Source organism: Monodelphis domestica, chromosome 1 (assembly GCF_027887165.1).
Source record: "Monodelphis domestica isolate mMonDom1 chromosome 1, mMonDom1.pri, whole genome shotgun sequence".
NCBI lineage: Eukaryota > Metazoa > Chordata > Mammalia > Didelphimorphia > Didelphidae > Monodelphis > Monodelphis domestica.
The window spans coordinates 242,080,305-242,098,301 of record NC_077227.1 but is presented as its reverse complement, the minus strand read 5'-3'; positions in this window follow the sequence as shown (position 1 = coordinate 242,098,301).

Sequence of the window (17,997 nt, the reverse complement as noted above, 5' to 3'; positions counted from 1 at the left end):
CAGGATTTCTTTTTTTTTAAACCCTTACCTTCTACTTTAGAATTAATACTATGTACTGGTTCCAAGGCATAAGAGTGGTAAGGGCAAGGGAAATGGGGGAATTAAGTGACTTACCCAGGGCCACACATGTAGGAAGTGTCTAAGGCCATATTTGAACCTAGAACCTCCTATCTCTAGGCCTGGCTTTCAAACCACTGAGGCACCCAGAAATCCCCTAGATCAGAGTTTCTTATGAACCTTTATTTAATGTTTTGATAACTATATTTAATAGAATTAATTCATTTGGTAATGCTATGTATTTTATTTTATGAACTTAAAAACATCTCTCTGAAAAAAAGAACTATTGGCAATGCCAGGCTGCCAAAAACAAAATAAAACAATAAAAAAATCCCTTTTCTACTCTAAAAGCATTATACATTGTCTTGCTATTATATGATTATGCCTGTTACCTACTCTCCCTAGCATTTAAATAGAATTCTTTGCAAATAGTGCTACAGTGCATTTTGCTCTAGTGTCATTGTCATAATATTTGCAATAGGCTCCTGAGCCAGATTTCTCTCTTACAATTTCAAGCTTAATTTAACTTGTCCTACAAATAGATATAATAGAATTATATATCAGATAGAAAAACATACAAGTGAGTCAAATTCTTGTTTTGAGACCCTAAGTTTTTCTAGGCAAATTCATTGTGGCTCTGTGGCCCAGCACTACAGCTATAATAATGAAATGATAGAACACATATTTTCAGACCTCTCTCTCTCTCTCTCTCTCTCTCTCTCTCTCTCTCTCTCTCTCTCTCTCTCTCTCTCTCTCTCTCTCTGTGTGTGTGTGTGTGTGTGTGTGTCTCTGTCTCTCTCTTTCTCTCTCTCTCTGTCTCTCTCTCTCTCATGAATGATTATAGATTACAGATGAGATGCTAAAGAAATCCTTTGAAAACTTTGAAATGTCTATTACCTCAGACTTTGCTCTTTTACTGCTATGTCTAACTCATCCTACCTCCCAATCTGGAAGTCAATGCCAAGGACATTATAACTCTAATAGCAAATAAATAAACTGGTTGATTCAATTTATATCTGAACAATTAATAAAATTAATCAATGATTAATACTAATTAAATTTAATAAAAATATAATTGTATTTATATCATTAAACTTTTATGTCATAAACAATACTGACTTCAGCGGCATATTAAGGTAGGTCTCTTGATGATGCAGTGGGTAGATAGAGTGCTGGGACTGGAGTAAGGAAGATCATCTTTCTGAGTTCAAATCTGGCATCAGATACTTACTAACTCTATGATTCTGAGAAATTCACTTAAACCTGTTTGTTTTAGTTACTTTATAAAATGAGCTGGAGAAAGAAAGGGCAAACAAATGTCTTTGCCAAGAAAATCCCAAGAGGATTTCCGGGTAAGCATGGCTGCAGTCTAGATGCAAGATGCTTCCTTTCCCCATCACCCAACTAAACCTACCTCAAAAGAATATAAAAATCATCTTCAGAAGAACGGAAGTACTCAACAGTAGGGCGCAGCATTGAAGGCATATGGAGTTTGAGCATTTCCACACTATAAGAAAGAGAAAAAGCCCTCATCCAAATGTGAGTCGATCTACCTTCCCCCACCCCACCCATGGAGCCAGAGTCACAGCCACCATGAACCAGAAAGAGCAAATGAGAGAGGGACACCTCTAGAGTGAGCAGGGGGCATTTCTAGGTCCTTGGAAGCTGACTAGGACTGCCAGGGATCTACCTCTGAGAGCAGTTACACAGGAAACCTTTGTGCACAGGAGAGCTCAGACTGCGGGTGCTCTAGTGAACAGCAGAGGCTGCAGAGATTGGAGAGCTTGCCTCAGGCAAAAGACTTTCTCCTTAACTCCATAAACAGGGAACCTGCCCATATCACTCAGATTTCTGACTAAAAAGGGAAGGAAAAAACACCTCAGTGATGGCTTATTGTCCCCATGATGAACAGACATCCTCCAAGAAAAATAGGAAGAAGACATTGACTCTTGAAAATGTTTATGGAGGGAAAACTCAGGCTACAGAGGAAAAAGAGGATGAAATTCAAACAAAATCAAAACATTCCCAGAAAAAATGGAAATTGTCCACAAGCTCTGGAAGAATTCAAATTGGAGCTTATGCAAAATATGGAAGCCTTCTGGCAAGAAAAATGGGAAATAATTCAAAGAGAGAACAATAGTCTGAGAGACAAGAACTCCCAATTGGAGAAACAGCTGAAAGCCACAAAAAGCAGGGTAGGCCAAACTGAAAAGGAAATCCAGTCTTTAAAAACCAGAATTAGGCATCTTGAAGACAGTGATCTTACAAAACAGGAAGAATTAATGAAGCAAAGTCAAAAGACGGACAAATTAGAAGAAATTATAAAATATCTCACTGACAAGGTGACAGATCAGGGAAACAGAGGAAGGAGATACAATTTGAGAATCATTGGTCTACACGAAAAACCAGAAATAAACAGAAATCTTGACACCATACTACAAGAAATCATCCAAGAAAATTGCCCTGATGTTCTTGAACATGGGGCAAAATAGACATTGAAAGAATTCACAGAACACCCTCTATACTCAATCCCAAAAAGACAACTCCCAAGAATGTAATTATCAAATTCCAAAGCTTTCAAGCTAAGGAGAAAATTCTACAAGAAGCCAAAAAGAGACAATTCAGATACCAAAGAGCACCAATCAGGATCACACAAGACCTGGCAGTTTCCACACTAAAGGACAACAAGGCCTGGAACACAATATTCAGAAAGGCAAGAGAATTGGGTCTTCAACCAAGAATCACCTATCCATCAAAACTGACTATATACTTACAGGGGAAAGTATGAACATTCAACAAAATAGGAGATTTCCAAGTATTTGTAATGAAAAGACCAGAACTCAGTGGAAAGTTTGATATCCAAACAAAAAAAGGAAGAGAAACATGAAAAGGTAAATATGAAAGAGAGGGAAAAGGAGAAAAAATGTTTTTTTTTTCAAACTCTCTTCTTTAAGGGCTATAATTAGATCAAATTATACATACTAATATATGGGGAAATGTTATTTGTAACTCTCAGAAATTGTATTCATTACTATAGTAATTAGAAGAATCACTCATAGGAAAAGATTGGGCATTAAGGGCTATGAAAGGCTATGAGAAAAAAAAAGAAAGAAAAAGAAATATGTTGGTGGGGGGATAAATGATGGTACCAAGAGATACTTGAAGAAATAGAAATAAGATAAATAGAATAATCTTTTTCACACAAAGATACACATGGGAAGGGGAAGTGAAGAATACTCTTATGAGAAGGAGAGGAAGAGAGTGCTAATAGGTAATACTTAAACTTTACTCTCAGTGAAATCAACTCTGAAGGGAAGAAAATCTAGATCCACTGGGATATTGAATTATATCTTATCCAATAGGGTATGGGAGAAGGTAAAACTAACGGTGGGGGGACAGGCGGAGGGAGTACAAAAAGGGAGGAAAGGAGAGGGGGGAGGGAAATTAACAGACCCTAATAAAACAAGAAGGGAACAAAATGGGAGGGGCCAGAAAGGGAAGTATATCAAGGGAGGGGATTAGGGAGATTGATTAAAAGTAAACCACAGGTTTAAAAGGATATAGCAAAAGAAGAAAGGACAGAACAGGGGAGGATATAACTTTCCACACAACTAAAAGTAGATCTGAGCAACTGGAAAAACAACAACTGCTCAGGGGTAGGACGAGCTAACATAATAAAAATGGCCATCCTACCAAAACTTATCAATTTATTCAGTGCCATACCCATGGAACTTCCACAAAACTTTTTTACTGAATTAGAAAAAAAATATAACAGAGTTCATTTGGAAGAACAAAGGGTCAAGGATATCCAGGGAAATAATAAAAAATGCAAAGGAAGGTGGCTTTGCATTCCCAGATCTCAAACTATACTATAAAAGCAGTGGTCATCAAAACAATTTGGTACTGGCTAAGAGACAGAAAGAAGGATCAGTGGAATAGACTTGGGGTAAGGAACCTCAGCAAAACAGTCTATGGCAAATCTAAATATCCCAGCTTTTGGTACAAAAATCCAGTATTCAATAAAAACTGCTGGGAATATTGGAAGACAGTGTGGGAGAGATTATGCTTGGACCAACACCTCATACCCTACACCAAGATAAACCTAGAATGGGTGAATGACTTGAACATAAAGAATGAAATTATAAGTAAATTAGGTGAACACAGAATAGCATACATGTCAGGTCTTTGGGAAGGGAAAGATTTTAACACCAAGCAAGACTTAGAAAGAGTCACAAAATGTAAAATAAATTATTTTGATGACATCAAATTAAAAAGTTTTTGTACAAACAAAACCAATATAAACAAAATCAGAAAGGAAATAACAAATTGGGAAACAATCTTCATAACAAACACCTCTGACAAAGGTCTAATTATTCAAATTTACAAAGAGATAAATCAATTGTTCAAAAAATCAAGCCATTCTCCAATTGATAAATGGGCAAGGGACATGAATAGGCAATTCTCAGTCAAAGAAATCAAAACCATTAATAAGCACATGAAAAAGTGTTCTAAATCTCTGATGATCAGAGAGATGAGAATCAAAACAGCTCTGAGGTATCACCTCACATCTAACAGATTGGCTATATGACAGCTATGGAAAGTAATGAATGCTGGAGGAGGTATGGCAAATTTGGGACATTAATTCATTACTGGTGGAGTTGTGAATTGATCCAACCATTCTGGAGGGCAATTTGGAACTATGTCCAAAGGGCAATAAAAGACTGTCTGCCCATTGATACAGTCATAGAACTGCTGGGTTTGTACCCCAAAAAGATAATAAGGAAAAATACATGTACAAGAATATTCATAGCTGCACTCTTTATGGTGGCAAAAAATTGGAAAATGAGGGGATGCCCATCAATTGGGGAACGGCTGAACAAATTGTGGTATATGTTGGTGATGGAATCTTAGGGTGCTCAAAGGAATAATAAAGCAGAGGAAGTCCATGGGAACTGGAACAGCTTTCAGGAAGTGATGCAGAGGGAAAGGAACAGAACCAAGAGAACATTGTACACAGAGACCTAATCACTGTGGTACAATTGAATGTAATGTATTTTTCCATTAGTGGTAATACATTGTTCCTGAACAACCCAGAGAGTTATAGGAGAAAAAACACTATCCACATTCAGGAAAAACTGTGGGACTAAAAACATTAAAGAAAAACAACTGCTTAATGACATGGGTCAAAGGGGATATGATTGGGGATATAGTGAATATCCTAGTGCAAATACCAACAACATGGAAATAGGTTCTGATCAAGAACACATGCGATACCCAGTGGAACTGGACATCAGCTATGGGAGGAGTTGGTGGAGGGGAGGGAAGAATAGAAAATTATTTCTGTAACCAAGGAATAATGTTTGAAATTGACCAAATAAAAAAAGAAAAAAGAAAATCCCAAATGGGGCCACAGAGAATTGGATACAACTGAAAATAATCACTAAAGAATAACAATATCCATTAAATCAATGGCAATTAACACCAATCACAATTACTAAATAAAGCATAGGTCTAACACTACAGAAGAAGTTCTTTTTCCCACCTTAAACTCTAATTGTATATATGATGAAACCAAAGCCAAGAGAGAATAAATTATTTACTCAATTTCACTTAGGAAATATGCCCAGAAATATTAAAACAGTGGAAGATTGGATTCAGTAAAGAACTGAGTTGTGGTGGTGAAAACTGAGATAGATTCCACAGGTTCATATACCAAAATGACTTATTTCACTGTGGTACTTCCTAAGTGGAATATTTGCAGATGTTTAAAGGCAGTTTCCATATTTTTCTATTTCATTCGTTTGTCATAATTAAGATTTGTAGGTTATTTTCTTAAGACTGTCTCCATGTATTCCTTAGTTTTCAAACAATAAGACAACAGAATAAAGTGCTATATTATAGGTTTCCTTATATCTAGAGTCTTGGAATCTGCATTTGAACCCAAATTTTACAATGTTTCAAATCAGTGAATTTTTCTGGCCCTCGTTTTCCTCATCCTGTCCCTACTTTCTCAATCTGGCTTATATTTCTTCCAACAAAATAAAACTATGCAAAACCACAAACAGGTATATTCTAAAAAGTTATAATACCTAAAATTCAGTTGTGGTATAATAAAAGTAATTATCTTGGCCTTTAATTGGTATTTAATATTTTATTTAGATACCTGCAGAATTCTTCATTCTTCATTGGGTAATAATATAGCTAAAGAACCATAATGAATCATTAGCATTAATAATTCAAATGGCATCACAAAGTATTTATAATATACATATTAATTACATATATGTATATTTGTGTGTACATACCTCGTGACTCCAATGTTCTGATGGTCAGTCATGTTTTAGAGATCATGTAATCTAGCTCTTTCATTTTAAAAATTAGTTAAGTGAACGTCAGAGATTTTAAGGCAAATGCCTTAAAAAAAAACGTACAAGGCTACAGAAAGAGTCAAATCTTGGATATCAGTGCCTATCTACTTATTCCAGAGTCACAATTTTCCAAAGTATACCCTATTTAGTGTGTTGCTTTCTCATCTGAAAATAAGGAATACATGTGTAAAAAGGTTTCTGAATGTCTTAATTATGGCATATAACCTTTCACTGTTAGAGAATATATTATAATCTGTCCAAGTTTGCATCAATAATTAAACTGAAAGAAACCTAAAAATTACTTGAAGAATGAGGAAAAAGTAGCTGCCACACTTTTTTTCTAGGTGGCACACTGATTTATTGCTAGAACTTTGAATTAGTATAAACCTTTTGGAAAGCAACTTGGAATTATTAAAATAAAGTAGAAAAAATTTCTGTAACCTTTGACCAAGAGATGTCTACTAGAAATAGAAAGTTGTTGATATAAATAAAGTTTTCACATTTGCCAAAATATTTTAGCCAAAATTTTTGTTAACAATGTCTAATTTGTGCTTCCTGTAGCTATCAAGTTAATTTTGTGCCAAATTTAGAATGATATTAGTTTGTTTTTCATTTTCTTTGTATATTGATTGGGACCAAAATTAGGCTATGGAAATCATGCTGTTGTCTCCATTCGTCAAGTTTAAAGGTTACTAAATATAGAGGGCTGTAACATAATTTTTAATTCTCCAAGAAATTTGAAATGATAAAATTTAAATACCTACATGGATTTAATTTTTAAAGCAATTACTCAAACTTTATGATATGCTAGTCACTGTAGATACCCCTTCTCCCCCCAAAAAAACTTCTGTTCTTATGGAACTTAAATGTTAAAGATGGGCAAGTGAGTAACAATTTATGAGGGAACAATATCCAAAAGGGGAAATTTTTATTTTGGAAAATTACAGGTAATTATAGGATAAAAAACTAATTAACAAAGTATTTTGAGGAACAATGATGGTTTTGATTTGATTATGGATACAAAGCAAAGAAATAGTTAAAATAAATATCTAATACCCAGTGGAATTGCGCGTCCGCTATGGGAGAGGTGGGGGGGAGGAAAAGAAAATGATCTTTATCTCCAGTGAATAATGTTTGGAAATGCTCAAATAAAAAAAAGGAAATTAAAAAAAAAGAAATGTTAAAATAACAATAAATAAATAAATATCTAAGAAATGGTGAGCTAGGTAAGCTTCCTCTCTTCCTTCTCCTCTTTCCTCTCCTTACTTAGAAATGTCAGTGTATTGTTGATTTGTTTATATATATATATACTCATTGCACATTCCTAAAGTGTGCAGTACCTGTCTTCTTGCCCCACCCATAAAACTAATTATTTTTTTGTAAATGTATTTTGTTTTACCAATTATATGTAATAACAATTTTCCACTTAAGTTTTCTGAAGTTTTCTGAGCCAAATTATCTCTCTCCCTCCTTCCTTTCCCCTTCTCAGGAATGGTAAGCAAATTTTATCTGGGTTATACATGTATTATCATGGAAAACATATTGCCACTTTGTTCATCATTATAAGAGAATACCCATGTAAAATTAAAATCTCCAAATAAAAACCCATATGAACTAAAGTGAAAAAATAGTATGTTTTGATCTGTATTCTGACTCCAACAGTTCTTGCTCTGGAGGTGGATAATATTATTTATCATGTCCTTCAGAACTGACCTGGATGGACCAATGTATTGCTAAGAGTAGCTAATCTTTTTATTGGTGATCATTCTACAATATTGCTTTGTAATTCAATATTTCATTGGATCATAGATTTAGAAATGGTAGGTATCCTAAAAGTTATTTAGTTTAACTATCTCAATTTGTAGGGGGGGGGGAAACTTGGAAAGAGTTACAGATATGTTTCTTTACTCACCCCTGAAACAAATAGGTTGATATGTACAAATTAATATCTTATCCTGAACCTATTATGGAATATATTAGTTGCATGTTTAAATATACATCCGAATTCATCCAAACTGCTTTTATCAACAGACAGTTTTTGCCTTCATGAGAAGAAATCAGTGAAAATTAGATTCCATTAATGGACTTAGAAGGAAATGCAATTTAAAATAAAGCCTCTTCCTGAAGCAGGCAGACATTTGAAAACCAGAACCTGTCCATCAAAACTGAAAATGATGTTTTTAAAAGCACATTTCAATTCTAATTATCTCTGTCAGATAGAAAGGATCCAGCTGTTGATGCTTATGGTTACCACCTTGGATCTGGGCCCAAAAGTGAACTAGGTGAGTTACAAACCTCCCAATGGATGCTATATTGTCCACATTCCATAGAGTCATTCTGTTTTAGGTTATCTTGTTTGTTTTCCTTTTTATCTAAACATAAAATCCTTTTCCTCTTCAGGAGAGCAACAGGAGACTCAGAAGGACTAAAGGAGACACCATTTTTTCCTTATTCCACCACCCCCTAGCCCTAAACCCTCTCCCATTAGAGGCCTCTTTGGTATTATTATGGGAACAATGGTGCTGTTCATACTGAGAGCGCTCCGTAATAGCTCTGCGTTCTCCTTTATGGCTTGGAAGTGAACTTGACTGGTTACCTAGGGAGCCTATACTGTACCTTGTCAGAATGCTTATTAAGGAGGCTGGAACTTGGTTTTAAAAGACCTGAGAAGAATACTTCTGAGTTTCACTAGTTCCATAATGCAGTTCCTCTGGGCTCCCATTAAAAGAGGGCCCCAGGTGAACCAAGTACCAGGTTGCATTTGAGTTAGAGGGGGAAAAAGTATACATTGTGATGAAGTGCTTTTAACATTTCACAGTTTAGCATAATTGGATTCTAATAGGAGCTTTCTGTCAAGAAATCTTTTCAGTTGAGAGTCCTATCAAAGAACTCGGTTTCATTTACATCTCTGTTTAAAAGGCATATTTTATTCCAAATGCTATCCCTGGGGATAATTAAATGATACATTGGCAATCTAAGAACCCAACAAGGGGACTATGGTAACAACACTCACACATTTTTTTTTATTTTTGTGGAACATATACTTATTCCTTTTAAAATTATTTTCCAATTATGAAACAGTTTGATAGGTGGGGGGAGGCAAAAAAGGCATAGTATATTTAGACTGGTAGATTTTATTCTTCAAAAAATATATATTTTATTACCAGCATAAGTTACCTATTTACTTATAGTAAATGATACCAGAAAAATTGTAGCTTATGGGTCAATGTATGAACCAAATGCCAGAAATTTCAGTTTCAATGTTGTTTCTGAGTTTGGCATTTAGGCATTGTGTGGCCTTGAGTGAGTTCCAATAACCTCCCTGCATCTCCTCATGTTTCTTCAACTGTAAAATGGGATCATAATATTGAATAGGGGGTGGCAGGGGACACAAGTTGAGCATGAGCCACTAAATATGACTCCTATAAAAGTAAAGACTTTTACTTTTTTTTCCCACATGCCAGACTTAATAAAAACTCTATTTACTTTTCTCTTTCTTGAGGCAAATAAAGAGATGTAAAGTAAAGTCATTTGGATAATACCCACTATAAGCAGCATCTTTCTACTCCTTTATAAAGTTTTGTCATTTCTAGATTTATCTGGGGGGATGATATTTCTAAACTTTAGTCCATTACAAATATCTCATTTCATAGCAAGGGAAACTAAGGCTGCAAAGGAGTTTCTATAAATTTTTGCCATGCTGTTTATCCAAGGAGATCTACATAATATCACAAACACAAAGACTGATATTAATGGATCTCTGTTAGTGACCCAGGAAAGAGAATAGGGTTCACAGGTTCAAGAGAAAGTTATAGTCAGAATTACTAAATATTGCTTCTCTCCTGAAGTGGGTAGGAAGACTCCACAGTTAAGGATTTTTTTGCATTCTTTCCTCTAATTATTTTTTCTCAAATATCTTAAATGAAAATAAAAGAGATAAAAATAGAATACACCAAGTTTTCTATCAACCAATTCAATTATGTTTTTAAAATACCATATTGTAACTGGTTATCTAACTTGGTGTATTTTAAAATATCATAACTTGTAATTATTATGAATTGTTAAAATATTTATTGAGCAAAATATGCAGAATTCTGATAGCTGATGTAGACTGTAGAAAGAAGTATATAGCACTATCTCTACATAGCCTCAATTAATTTATGACTGAACTGAAATGACATACACACATGAATGAAGTGTATGCATTTTATATGTATTCATACATACATACATACATATATATGTGTGTACTTACATGCCCACTCAAAGAACCAAAACCAACTAAAACAGAAAAGATTTTATTTATCCTAAGTTGTTTCAAAATAGTAAACAGTAAAAAACAGGAAATTTGTGACAAATATTCATATTCTTATATAACAAAAGAGAAAAAAGAGGAAAAATAGCTTCACTAATTGCCTAGGATATCAGTCAAGATCAAGTTCTGGTCATTGTTGTGACTTCTGTTCCTCTGGATGAATGAATCAGCCACCTAGCTATTATTCTTTTCTCCAGCTCCTGTCTCCACATCATGTCACACCATAAAAATGACTATTTTCCCTTTTTTGTCATCTTTGCCAATCTAATGGACATGAGTTGTTTAGTTATTCCACTTCTCTTTTCAGTAGTGACTTGTGATGATTTTATATAAGATTCTTGGTAGCTTAGTTTTATTCTTTTGAGAACATTCTGTTCATATACTTAAATATTTAGAGAGATAAGTAGATGAGTGTATCAAAGAGGAAAAGAAGACAAGACCAGACCAGACGAGAAATTGAGAGAAGATAAGACAAGAGAGACAGAGACCGAGAGATAGAGAGGAGTGCTTACTATGTGCTAAGCAGAAGGGATATAAATAAATGTAGGCAAGATTGTTGTTCTAGTCAATAATTTTACTAATGGGGGGACAACATATAAAAGAGATACATATAGGAAGGGGAAGAAAAGTACCAATCTAGGTGTAATGGAATAGGTAAGAAGGAAAGTATATTCAAAGAAAGTTTAAGCAAGAATGAAACAAAGAAAGAAAAGAAAGAAATCCCTTAGCTTATCGAAGTAAAGCTTGACCACCTAAAATGTTCATCCATGGGAAGAAATGAAAAATAGGGAGAGGAGGGACCTAGAATGATTATTTCCCAGGGAGAAATGTAGCAGCAAGGATAAAGAGGATTCTAGAGAAAATCCAAATTGATGTGAGAGCAGGCTAAGGCCCTTATCAAAATGCCAGCTATATAACAATGACCCCTTCCTCCCCACAGTTTCAGCAGATTCAGTTCAAAATATTCACACTGTTCATGAGCACTACTCCTGGGATAGAAAGAGACATAACTTTCTCTCCTTTGAACTACATTTCCAGAAAATCTATGCAATCAAAATTAACTTCAAAAATCAGCTACATTTCACAAAGATCATTCATATGATTTTGCCTTGCATTCAGTTGCCATCTATAAATATCTCTTCTTATAACAAATCTCTAGAACTCATACCTCAGAATTTGTAATAATATACAAGATGTTTATGTGCTTCAGTTCTCATAAGGCTGACTTCCAACAGTACTACTTCCACTAGTACAAAGATATTCCAGATTTTTATCCACCTATGGCCTCTCTACTAAGTCACAGAATAAGATTTATAGTGCTGACATATATTTTTGTCTATTTGATATTGTATAGAATGCTATAATTTCTTCAATTCATTCATCATCCCCTGGAAGGGGATTAAAGTTCTATCAACACTAATAGTAAATCTTTTTTGGCTTGGGGGCTTGTAATTTTTTTTTCTGGATAAAATAGTGCAGTTCTACAAAATGGATACAATAAAGAATAAAAATATATACCATGCAAAGCCTCAGTCTGCCAGTTTGTGGACTAAAGGATTCTTTTTCCCAATACAATATAGCATAAATCATGTTTTAATATCCAAGGCAAGCTAGGACCATAGAATTTAGGGCTAGAAGGTATCTCTGAGATCATCTTGTTAATTTATCAGTGATGAAACTGAGGTCCAAAGAGATTAAGGAATTTAGTATGGTCGAATAGACAGTAAATTGCAGAATTGGTATTAGATTATAATTCCTATGACTTTAAACCTCACATACTCTCTGTGATGGAAAGAAAAATTACTTCAATTCTTGAGTGCAGTTTTTATTTTCCTTTATTTTGGCAGGAGGTGGACCACTTTGATGATCTCATTAAGCCTGTGGACCAATTCTCTGAATGTCTGTTAAATGTATAAAATAAAATATCATTTTTTAACTTTCCAGAAAGTAAATAAGAAACCCAGCTTTAGAGTGTTGTGCTTTCAATTCTGTAGATGGATCCTCCACTGATACAATAGCTGCCTTCTAGGCTTTCTATGAGTTCTAGTGCCAAATCAATTCTTCACCCGGTGATATCTCTCCAAATTTTGCTGGGTTAGCTCTTCAATGACAGATATGCATGCTATTTCATATTAGCCTTTGCAGACTGAGAGTACCTCCTAGTGTTTTGACAAGATAGCATTACTTTCATAAAACAAAGAAGCTCCTATCATGAAGAACCAGAGCAGTTTGCTAACTATATTATCCAAAGTAAATGGAAATGCAAATGCCTAAATACATACCCATATTTCAATAGTGGCTTTCTGTCTGTTTGTGATCAATATACATGCATAAATGCACAGTTTATGGATGTGTACATGTATGTATATATTTGTATGCACTTTTACATATAACCATATATGCTTATATGTATGCTTTATGTGCAGTGTTTTTAGATTCTGATATATAGCACCATGTCTTACCATTTGAAATTTAAAATAGAACAGCAGGAAAGAAAATGTGATTTAGCTTTATTTTAGTCTATAAGTCAACATAATATATAATAAGAGAAATTTAAAAAATAAGATCATCATTGAAGCCCTCAAGGTGTTTAGAGTTTATATTGGTATGCAATTATGATAGCTAAAATTTATATAACATTTTAAAGTTTACAAAGTGTTTTTTATATAATATCTTACTTGACATTCCCAGAAATTCTGTGAGTTTGAGGGAGGGCAAATAAGTTGCTGTGCTATCAAATATTTGAGACAGAACTTGAAATCAGATCTTTTAGTGAACAAGTTTTTGATAAGTACCTATTATGTGCCAAATACTTTTACACTTAAGAATCATTGAAAAACACTTTTTGTAGAAGGTGGGACTTTAACTAAGACTTGAAAGAAGCCTGAGAGCCAAAAGGCAGATGTGAGGTGATGATGGCCTTCACCAGAAGGCGTGACAGTGTCATAGGACACAAGGGAGATTGTATAAGAGATGTTTCAAAGACTGAAATGTCAAGACTATGAAGTCCCTTGTTCTCCACCTAGTTACCTTCAGAAATATAAGATATAGACAAGCTTCTATAATACAAAATAGTGTAATTGTTTAAGAGACAAGCTAAATTTTAAGAGATTTTTTTTCTCAAGGAATATAAAATCAGGCAGACCTAATAAGTTACATATTCAACTAAATAAATTTAAAATAAAATTAAAAGCTCCTGAGATCCAACACAACTCCAAAGGACTCAAGGTAAAAAAGGATATCCACAGCTATAGAAGACACCAATAGAATCTGAATGCAGATTTAAGCAAGCTATTTTTCATTTTATTTCCATCATGAGTTTTTTTCCTAGTATGTGTGAGATATATATCTTGTTTCATAACATTGACTAACTTGGAAATATGTATTTCATGATACTACATGTATAATCTATATCATATTATCTCTTGTCTCAGGAAGAGGAAAGGGGTGGGAGGAAGAGAACATGGATTGCAAAACACCAGAAAATTATTATTAAAATTAAATCTATATATAATCTGAAAAATAATAATTTTTTTAAATTTTAAGTTCATAGAACAGTATTCTTTGCCATGAGGAATCGTAGAATACTTAATGTTTATGTTCACAACAAAGAAGATTCACAATTAGTCTGATCTTCAGACCCATTATCTAGATTTTGAAATTTCTCTGACTTTCCTTTAGCTCTACAACCTTTCACCAATTTCTTTCTTGATTTCCCCAGGGGAGACATTGATTTTGGATAGAAATACAATTGTTAATTTCCCAATCCGGGCCCATAAAAACAGGCAGTAAACTATACTAAGACCTAGGGTTGTTTTTTTTTTTTTTTTAAGATTTTGCCTCATATGAAAACATATTATTTGAGAATGACAGGCTTAAGGTCTAGGATTCATGAAGGGGTTTAGTGTAAGATAAGATTGGGGAAAAATCAGTTAGAGTTATAGGAGGTTTAGTACAGTTGATTCCTGACAGCAGTATTCTATGAAGGTAGTAGAATATGTGAGCTAAAATTGGAATCAAAGGATTTGTGTTCAAGTTCTGACTCTTCTATGTAGTGTGTGTTTGACCTTGTCTAATTTTCTTTAACTGTAAAGTAAAAAATTTGACATGTAAAGAAATTTCTTACTTGAAAATTATGAATATTTTTTTTAAATTGGGGAATTATTTATTGGAAAGATGATCATTGGCCTAATTATATTTAAATATGGGGAAAATTTCAATGGAGAAAAAAATAGTGTTTTACTGACAGAGAATAAGAGAAGACAGAGGTGGAAGAGTATGGACTGTGCTCAGGGAAACACAGGTAGTATAATCTGTCTGGAGAATATAATATAAAAATTATAACTAACAAGGAAAAATGGAATAATTGCTCATCAGATTTATAGATATAAGTTTATAACTAAACATAACATGAAAGGATCAGAGAAAGGAAAAATCTTCTAAATCATAAACAATTAGAGAAATACCAATTGAAAAAATTCTGATATCCCATTTCACATTACCAGGATGCCAAATTTGACAAAAGATAAAGAAAATAATAAATGTTAGGAAAATTGAGAAAATAAGCCTATTGGTGAACTGTTGGTGGATATATGTGTGTGTGTGTATGTGTGTGTGTGTGTATACACACATATATATATGCAAACATATTTGTAGTAACATTTTTTGGGTAGCCAAAAAATGGAAAATGAAGAACATGTCAATCAATTAGGGAATAACAAACAAATTGTGATAAATTAATATAAAATGAATAATATTGGGAGTATAAGAATAAGAGAATGGTTAATTTCAAAAAGACAGAAACTTTTAGATGAACTGATATAGAGTGAAGTAAATAAAGTTAGAAGGATAATTGATACAACTTCAATTCTACAATTGAATTGAATATTCTACAAATGAATAATATTAAAGACTTTTCTAAACTTAAAAGAATAAAATGAGAAGAACCAGAACATTTTATACATGATAATTACACTATAAAACAGACTTTGAAAATCATGACAACTACAAAGTCGTGACCATCTTAATTCCATATATCTGATGATGAAACATACTATATACCTCTGTGTGTGTGTGTGTGTGTGTGTATACACACACATACAAACTGAGATTTCACCAAGGCACTTAATATCTATGAAGAAGAGTGCACATATTTACAGAAAATAGCAGAAAAGTGCATGAATAAAGAATGAATGTGCTTAGCATAACTTCACTCTGTACTACAAGCTGTAATGCTATTGATCCATTCAAAAACATCTATATCATATAAAACTGCCTCTCTGCTCACTGCTCAACTGTCGATCTTCATTACTCATCAGCTGGGAAAATCCTGTCCTTTACACTTGGGCATATCATTTAAAAAATCTTTCAATTACCTATCACCCATAAAGGAATGTTCAGAACATGTTGGCACCCTAAGTGAATATAGCAGTTCTTTTTAAGCTAGGGAAGTACAAAACTCATTAAGTTGGCTCTCTGTGATGTATACACACCAGTTCACAGAATTATTTACTCATCCAGCTGTTGCATTGTCCAGGCATAACCAAGTTCACAGCAACACAACTCAGATTGATATTTTTATAAGTCAGTTGATCAGAATGCAAAAATATGTTCAAAAGCTCCCCCCTTTTCCTTCTCAAACTAGAGGTGGTACTTGAGGGGAAGAGCTGACACTGGAGCCAAACTAAATTGTCTGTCCAACAAATTAGAAATCATTCATATGAAGTCTTATAAATTAACATTATATCTAGCACAATTTTGGAAGAGAATCTTTTCAGTCCCCTTTACCATGTCTTTACCTCTTGTCAGATTCTTATGTCATTTTCTTCAGTAACTCTGTTCCTCTGGTAGCTGTTAACTTTCATTGGTTTAAATACAAGAATGCCCCAGCTCTCATAGATGAATCTTTTATTTAGAATATCATAACTTCTCAAATTATGCTAATTAAATTGCTAGGTTTTTAAAGTTTTACCTTCTCTCTTTCATATATATATAATATATGTTTATATTGTTTATCTTCTTTAGTCAAGAGGCATTAAATGTAGATTAGTAAACCTAAATTACTTTGACATCTGAAAGTCTTAAAAGACTTTTTAAATGGTCATTTCTTTGATGAACTTGAAACTATGTCTCAAGATTCATATTTCTCTAGCTTTGAATTGTTCACACACAAGCAATGTTCTATATCAATCACAAAGAAATGGAATCCTTGATATTGAAAATATAATTCGTTTTCTGTTCCAAAGTGTCAAAATCAACTTATAATATATATTCATGTGTATTTATTAATAGGGTATATTAAATTATATTTCTACTTATGTTAAACATCACAATTTTTACCAATAATAATGTTAATATCTTACATCTTTTGACAGTGTAAATCTGATTCTATATAATCAAAAAAGTGTTTTTCAGGTCTTTTCATGACTAAATTTCTCTGTTTAATGGAAGTTGGTTGCATAGTGGATAGATCTGAGTTCAAATACAGCCTAAGACATTTAACTAACTATATTACTCTAGTCAAGTCATTTAAACTCTGCTTCAGTTTTTACAACTAAAAAATTAAGTATTAGTACTTACTTCTCAGGGTTGTGAGGATTTAGTATAATATTTCTATGACTCTTACCAGAGTGCCTAGCACACAACAGGCATTTATTAAATTGCTTCCTTCCAAAGGAACATATACTTCTTATCTGACCTAGGGAAAAAAAATACACATTTAATTTCTCAGTGTCCTAGGCTAATCTCTAAGGCTATAATTTTCCAAGAATTGGTCAATATTCATTAGTAGAAAGAATTCTTTCATCTGGGAATTCCTCCCAACAATGAAATCACAATTGTAATCACTAAGATTATCCCTGACTTTTATGGAAACATTTCATGTATAGTTACTGTATTTGGTAAAGAAAGAAGTAATGTTAGTATCCAAAATGTCATCTAAGTTTTTCTTTCATAACAAACATGACACAGGATTATGGAACTTCCACCTTTTGAAAAAAGAGGCCTTGGGTTAATGATTTATTAGAAAGATGAAAATCTCAGTGTTCCATTAAAAAGAGAGGTGGAATTCAGTCTTTAGTTCTTAAGCATCTCCAATTTAGTATATCCCATCATCCAAGTTATACCATGTTAACTTTGATAATTTATCTATCAACCAGTATCACTCAAAACGTATTTACTTGTTTTCACTATTTATTCTATTCAGCATCCAACAATACTATTTACTCATGTCAGGAACATTTGGTTATTCTTTAATCA